The following is an 8,383-nucleotide window of genomic DNA, read 5'->3' on the forward strand; positions in this document are numbered from 1 at the left end:
TCCTACCTCCGAACGGATCTGTAAGTAAATCCCACTAAACGCACCCGTGCTTCCTTCTGTGTAGATGTGCAGTTATTCATTTAGTGGCCATTCAAAGTTATGACAACACTGAAGAAGCAACTTACGATCATTTTTCACAACCGATGCAGCATTCCCAGCGTGATCAGATTTCAGACATTTGGCAGCTCTGGCCCATACTTATGACGGTTGGAGTGTTCCAGGGTCACGTGATCCCCTTTTGCGACCTTCTGGCAAGCGAAGTGCTTGGGGGGGGGAGTGGATTCGCTTTACAGGCGTGTTACTCACCGAACAATCAGTGAATCCATCAGAATAGAGCTGGAAGGGGCCTTGGAGGCAGCCCAGCCCTCGGCCCAAGCAGGAGATCCTACACCATTTCAGACAAGTGACTATCCAGTCTCCTCTTCAAAAACTCCAGTGATGGAGCAGCCACAACTTCTGATGGCAACTTCTGTCCCCACCGGTTAATTGTGCTCACTGTTACAATGCTTCTCCTTGCTTCTCCATCACTGAAGAGAGTAGACAGCCATTTATCACAAATAGTATAGGTTCTCCTGCTTGAGCAAGGTCCCTTCCAGCTCTATTCTATTCAATATTCTGTTCTGTTCTGTTCTATTCATACCTCAAAGGTCCCTCCCCAGCCTTATTATTCTATGGCCCATCTTCTAATCCATGCGTCCCTTCGTTCTGTTGAAATCACCTTGTCCTCTAAAACTTGCAATTATAACTACATACCTTGATAGCTGTCTTCTAGTATTTGAGGGCCTGTCACAGAGAGTAGAGTAGAGTAGAGTAGAGTAGAATACAATAGAATACAATAGAATACAATAGAATACAATAGAATACAATAACAGAGTTGGAAGGGGCCTTGCAGGTCTTCTAGTCCAACCCTCTGCCTAGACAGGAAACCCTACACCACTTCAGATTAATGGTTGTCCAATCTCTTCTTAAAAAATTCCAGTGTTGGAGCATTCACAACTTTTGGAGGTAAGTTGTTCCACTGATTAATTGTTCTAACTGTCAGGAAATTTCTCCTTAGTTCTAAGTTGCTTCTCTCCTTGATTAGTTTCCACCCATTGCTTCTTTATTCTACACTCAGGTGCCCTGGAGAACAGCTTGACTGCCTCTTCTTTGTGGCAGCCCCTGAGATATCGGAAGACGGCTATCATGTCTCCCCTGGTCCTTCTTTCTATTAAACTAGACCTACCCAGTTCCTGCAACCGTTCTACGTATGTTTTAGTCCCCAGTCCCCTAATCCCTTTGTGCCTCTTTTCTGAACTCTTTCTAGAATCTCTGCATCTTTTTCACATTGTGGTGACCAAAACCGAATGCAGCCTTCCAACTGTGGACTTACCAAGACCTTATAACCAATTTTATTGTATTTAAGTACAATGACAATGAAGATTATACTTATAAAGTGGTATTAACCCTTCACGTGATCTTGATTCTCTCCCTCTGTTGATGCAGCCTAGAACTGTGTTGGCTTTTTTTGGCAGCTGCTGCCCACGGCTGGCTCCTATTTAAATGGTTCTCCACTAGGACTCCAAGATTCCTTTCACAGTTACTACTGTTGAGCAAGGTGCCACCTATACTGTACCTGTGCATTTCATTTTTGTTGCCTAAATGTAGAACCTTACTTTTTCTACCATTGAATTTCATTTTAATAGATAGGGCCCAATGTTCAGGTTTGTCAAGATCCTTCTGTATCTTCAGCCTTAAGTCTTCTGGAGAGTTGGCTATTCCTGCCAGCTTGGTGTCCTCTGCAAATTTGATGAGTTCCCCATTTATTCCCTCATCCAAATCATTGATGAAGATTTTGAAGAGTCCTGGGCCCAAAACAGAGCCCTGGGGTCCCCCACTGCATACTTCCCTCCATGTAGATGCAGTTCCATTGAGGACTATACATTGAGTGCGGTTGGTCAGCCAGTTACGAATCCACCTGGTGGTGATGCTGTCTAACCCACATTCTTCTACTTTATCCACTAGTAGGTTATGGTCTACCTTATCAAATGCCTTACTGAAGTCCAAGTAAGTCCAAGATTAGAGAGGAGGGGGAGAAAAAAGAGAGAGGTGAGAGAGAGAGAGAGGGAGGGAGGGAGGGAGAGACAGAGAGAGAGGGTGAGAGAAAGAGAAAGAGAGAGAGAGAGAGAGAGAGGGTGAGAGAAAGAGAAAGAGAGAGAAAGAGAGAGAGAAAGAGAGAGAGATGAGAGAGGGAGGAAGGGAGTCAGAGAAAAAGGAAGGAGGGGGATGGAGGGAGAGAGAGGGGGATGAAGAAAAGATTTAAAGAAGGAAGGAAAGAAAGATGGAGGAAAAGGCGGAAGGATGGAAGGAAGGAAAGAAGAAAACTTCTGCATGATTCCCTCCATGTAGAGGCAGTTCCCTTGAGGACTACACGTTGAGTCCGGTTCATCAGCCAGTCATTGGAAGAAGGGTTAAATCTCTAGCATATGTTCCTTTTGTAAAAATAAAACTCGCAAGGTTTCGGAGACGCCATGAACCCCAGCCAGACTAGCTGGGGAAAGAGGCACCCACTCTTCCCCAGGCTCTGATCTTCTGCCAGGGAGACCTCCGGCAGGAAAATCACATGATGTTATATTTTGGCCCAGCGGTCTTCTCCTGATGCTGCCTTGCGGTCTCCAAAATCGTTTCTAGCCCAGCCAGCAAAATAAGCCTCTAGGCGGATGCCGTGGGCTTATTAAATTGCTCTCTAATATCCCCATTATTTCACATCTCCCCGTTTCGCATGGAGATGTCAGGACACGCGGGGGACGAGGAGACGTCCAAAGCTTTCCAGGGTTTCTGTAGAAGCCCCAGATTGGAGAGCCAAGACCAATGTTTTTTTTTTCCCATCAGTGCTTCTCAGAGCTCCAAAGCTTTCTTGAGGTCCGTCTCTCTCTGGAGAACCTGCTTCCCTTCTGGCCCACACATCCAAGAATGCTGTTCCTGGCCATCTCCTTCTTCCCAAGGTGGCCTCTCCATCGTTTGCCTAGAACAAGGCAGGAGGACGGCTGTAATTTCAGCTTCATGGGACATCTGGCAGGAGATCTGCAGGCGGGGGGGGGGGATCTCTCTGGAGCTTTCTTCCATTCTACAAAAACGGCCACGGTGATGTTGGAGGACTTGGAGCACTCCAGCTGAGGGGGGATCTTCCTCTCCAGCTGTGCCTTTGTGAAGAGAAAGAGGGAGAACTCTGTAGGTGTTTATATGCAGTGCAATGCAGTGAGACACGTGCAGATCCGTCCATTGGGGAAACAAAACATCCACTTCACAAGCGCCTGGCGCAACCTGGGAGAGCAAACCCACCAGGGCTAGATCGAGAGGTCCATCTGCATTTCAAAGACAAAGGGCCGCTCTTTGAAGACATCAAAGTCCACATTTTGACAAAGAGGATCAGTGGGTTGAGAAGAGGGGGTCAAAGAGCCCATCTGTGTCCAAACTGAACAGGCCTCTCTTGACGGAGGGGAGGGGTACAAACTCATCGATCTCCTGTTCACAACAATGTCCTTTCCGCAGTCCCAAGGCGGCTCCACCCCCATTTGCACCCACTCAGGTGACCCTGAGGACACAGGTAAACCTCCAAGTGGCCTCAAGGACCCTCTCAAACGGTTGCAAATGACCAGCTGTCTGCAAGGAACATAAATCCTTCCATTCCCCACCATCCAGTCAGGGCTGAAGAAGCTTCTCGGATGGGAAGTGAAACCTCTTCAAAGAAGAACCAGGAAGTCCAGAGGCCTCTTGAAAAAAAGCCCTTTGGAACAAACTCAGCAAGTCGTCACATTTATTTTCAGGGTCTGCATGGCCTTTTTTCCTTTAACTCCCATTTGTCAGTTGTGGAGAGAATGTCTGCGCAACCGTTGAGTGAAGCAGCAGCAGCAGCAGGGAAATAGGAATAGAAGCACGTCGCCTAACGGATAGGATGGGAGGAGAGAATGCAACGTGGGAAAGAAGAAGGGGAATCCGCTGGGAACAGTTGCGATGTGTGGGGTGTTTTCATCTGGGGTTTCAATCGGCCAGCCGTGCTCTATTGTGGACGACTCCATTCCATGATTCCTTCCACCCACCAGGCCAAATTCAGGGCCTTGTGGCTCCTGATCCTGCTTGATCCTTATCAGCTAAACAACGTAGAAAGGGGTGGGCAGAAAATCAATGTGGGTCACTTAGGGTTAGACTGTGTGCCCGTCCAGGAAGTTGGGTTAGTAGCGGGTGCTTTTAAGCATGGAGAGGCATCATGTGGAGCTTCCCTCCTCATGGTTGGGTCTTCTACCGAAACTCCATCTGTCTATCTGCTCGCCTGCCAGCCTGCCTCCCTACATCTATTTATATATCTATTTATTTATTTATTTATCTCTCTCTTTATTTATCTCTCTATCTGCATCTATCTATCTATCTATCTATCTATCTATCTATCTATCTATCTATCTATATTATTTATCTTCATCATATATATATACAGTATATAGCTACCATATTTATTTATCTGCTTCACCTACTCTGTCTATCATCTATTTCATACCTACTTTATCTGTTATCTACCTATTGTGTCTACTCTATCCTATATCTACTATATCTACTATTTATTGCATTTGTCTGTCTGTCTCTCTCACGCTATCACTCTCTGTCTATATCTATCTATCTATCTATCTATCTATCTATCTATCTATCTATCTATCTATCTATCATCTATCATCTATCATCTATCATCTATCATCTATCATCTATCATCTATCATCTATCATCTATCATCTAACATCTATCATCTATCATCTATCATCTATCATCTATCATCTATCATCTATCATCTATCATCTATCATCTATCATCTATCATCTATCATCTATCATCTATCATCTATCATCTATCATCTATCATCTATCATCTATCATCTATCATCATCTATCATCTATATCCATCTATCTATCATCCATCTATCTATCTATCTATTTATCTTATACAGAGGGATACCATCAAGATCAAGTGATGTACTAATACCACTCTATAAATCCTTAGTAAGACCACACCTAGAATACTGCACCCAGGTTTGGTCACCACACTATAAAAAAGGATGTTGAGACTCTAGAAAAAGTGCAGAGAAGAGCAACCAAGATGATGAGGGGACTGGAGGGTAAAACATCCGATGAATGGATGCAAGAACTGAGCATGGCTGGTCTAGGGAAGAGAAGGACCAGGGGAGACATGATAGCAGCCTCCTAATATTTGAGGGGCTGCCCCAGAGAGGAGGGGGGTTGAGCTGTTTTCCCAAAGCCCCTGAAGGCCAGAGAAGGAATAATGGATGGAAACTGACCAAGGAGACATTCAACCTGGAAATAAGGAGAAATTGTCTGACAGGGAGAGCAATCAACCCATGGAAGAGAAGTTGCCTTCAGAAGTTGTGGGAGCTTCATCCCTGGAATCTTTCAAGAAGAGACTGGGCTGCCATCTGTCTGGCATGGTGTAGGATCTCCTGCTTGGGTGGGGTGGGGGATTGATTAGATGACCTACAAGGTCCCTTCCAACTCTGTTAATCTATCCTCTTTCTCTTTCATCTTCCTGCCTGCCTTCCTGTGGTGTTGAAGCACTTTCTTGGAGTGTATCCAAGAACTCTCACATCAACACTGTCAGTCAAGGCACTAGAATATAATTTGAGAGGGGGGAAAACTCCCTTCTGCTACTGATGATGTTCCCTAGTTGGGCCATGAAATGTCTGCAAGAACACAACCCAATTCAGACAACACCTCAGCCCAACCCTGAGCTCTGCCTGCCTGCCTGCCTGCCCGTGCACTCTCTCATCTATCACCTTCAAATCAGAATACTATTATAACTCATTAAAAAACCATAACAGTAATAGGGCCCCACAAACCTTGGAAACCACATCAGAATTTACACCCCGTTGCAAACTGTCACATTTTAAAATGATCTATCCGCGTCCACCTCCCTGCTGCAGACTTTTCCCTTTGCCTTGTGCAACCTGTTCTCTCGCCTGGCTGCATCGTCGTCTTCACGTATTCATTTTTTAAAAAACATTATTTCATTACTTGCAGCCTTCTCCTCCAGCCTCTTGCAAGCCCCTTCTGTCTTAAGGTATCCATTTAACGGCAGCTATAAATCTGAGGAGTGGCCCTCTTGTTCTTTATCCCACTCATCTGAGAGAAGATAATAAACAGCCGGATTCAAGGAGACAATCTTACGGCATCCTCTCATCGTTTCTCTCCTGCCTGATGAGGATAGATTCTTTTTGGGGGGGGAGGGGGCAGCTGGTCTGTTCAGCTCTGTTTCATACGAGCTTCCCTAAAACAGGTGGCTTTTTTAGTAAAGCAGCTTTCACCCAGCCTAATTCTCTCTCATCTCTCTCTTTCTTTCTTTCTTTCTCTCTCTCTCTCTTTCTCCCTCCTCCCTCCCTCCCTCTCTAATCTCTCTCTCTTTCTCCCTCCCTCCCTCCCCTAATCTTGGACATACTTAGATTTTAGTAAGGCATTTGATAAGGTAGACCATAACCTACTACTAGATAAAAGTAGAAAAATGTGGGTTGGACAGCATCACCACCAGATGGATTCGTAACTGGCTGACCAACCGCACTCACGTGTAGTCCTCAGTGGAACTGCGTCTACATGGAGGGAAGGATGCAGTGGGGAACCCCAAGGCTCTGTTTCAGGCTCAGGACTCTTCAACATCTTCATCAATGATTTGGATGAGGGAATAAATGGGGAACTCATCAAATTTGCAGATGACACCAAGCTGGCAGGAATAGCCAACACTCCAAAAGACAGGCTTAAGATACAGAAGGATCTTGACAAACTTGAACATTGGCACTATCTAAGAAAATGAAATTCGATGGTGAAAAGAATAAGGTTCTACATTTAGGCAAGAAAAACGAAATACACAGGTACAGTATTGGTGGTACCTTGCTCAATAGTTGTAACTGTGAGAAGGATCTTGGAGTCTTAGTGGACAACCATCTAAATATGAGCCAGCCCTGTGCAGCACCTGCCAAAAAAGCCAACACAGTTCTAGGCTGCATAAACAGGTGGTATTAATACCACTTTATAATTCCCTTGGGAAGGCCACACTTGGAATACGGCATTCAGTTTTGGTCACCACAATGTAAAAAAGATGTGGAGACTCTAGAAAGAGTGCAGAGAAGAGCAACAAAGAGGATCAGGGGACTAAAACACATGAAGAACGGTTGCAGGGATTGAGTATGTCTAGTTTAATGAAAAGAAGGACTAGGGGAGACATGATAGCATCTTCCAATATCTCAGGGGTTACCACAAAGAAGAGGGAGTCAAACTATTCTCCAAGGCACCTGAGGGTAGAACAAGAAGCAATGGGTGGAAGCTAATCAAGGAGAGAAGCAACTTAGAACTGAGGATAGCAGTAGACTTATATACCGCTTCATAGGGCTTTCAGCCCTCTCTAAGCGGTTTACAGAGAGTCAGCATATTGCCCCCAACAATCTGGGTCCTCATTTTACCCACCTCGGAAGGATGGAAGGCTGAGTCAACCCTGAGCCGGTGAGATTTGAACCGCTGAACTGCTGATCTAGCAGTAGCCTGCAGTGCTGCATTTAACCACTGCGCCACCTCGGAGAGGAGAAGAAATTTTCTAACAGTTAAAACAATTAATCAGTGGCCTCCAGAAGATGTGAATGCCCCAACACTGGAAGTCTTTAAGAAGAGGTTGGACAACCATTTGTCTGAAGTGGTGTAGGGTTTCCTGCCTAGGCAGGGGGTTGGACTAGAAGACCTCCAAGGCCCCTTTCAACTCTGTTATTCTCTCTCCCTCCCTCACTCAATCATCTCCCCTCCCCCTCGCTCTCAGCATTTGCTTCAAGTCTCATATGGAGAAACTTTCTGACAGTGAGAACAATCTATCAATAGAACAGAAGTTGCCTTCAGAAGTTGTGGGAGCTTCATCACTGGAGGTTTTCAAGAAGAGACTGGACAACTATTTGTCTGAAATGGTCCAGGGTCCCCTGCTTGGGGGTGTTGTACTAGATGACCTCCGAGGTCCCCTTCCAACTCTGTTGTTCTGTAAAAACTTTGGCTCCATTCAGCTGAAACACCCACCCTTCTCTAAACTTTTACAAACCACGAAAGACTAAAGAAAAGGGGAAGAAAGCTACAGACCCCCCCCCCCCAGTTCCAAGAAGCCTGTATTTGGGGTGTTTGCGGAGTCAGTCGGAGAAAGGGAAGGTGGTTTATTTATCTCAACCTGTTTTGATCCTCCCGCGAAGGGACCTCCTGTCTCCAGCCTGATCTGAAGCCAGCACTCTCTGGTCCTCGGGGCCTATCGCAGGGGATAGATCATGGAAGTTAAATTCCACATCAATACTCCAAACCTTTGGTCACCTGGAGCCAAACCTGCTTTC

The sequence above is a fragment of the Thamnophis sirtalis genome, unplaced genomic scaffold (assembly GCF_051295495.1).
Source record: "Thamnophis sirtalis isolate CommonGarterSnake01/CBP01778 unplaced genomic scaffold, rThaSir2_p1.2 scaffold_5, whole genome shotgun sequence".
In the NCBI taxonomy this organism is placed as follows: domain Eukaryota; kingdom Metazoa; phylum Chordata; class Lepidosauria; order Squamata; family Natricidae; genus Thamnophis; species Thamnophis sirtalis.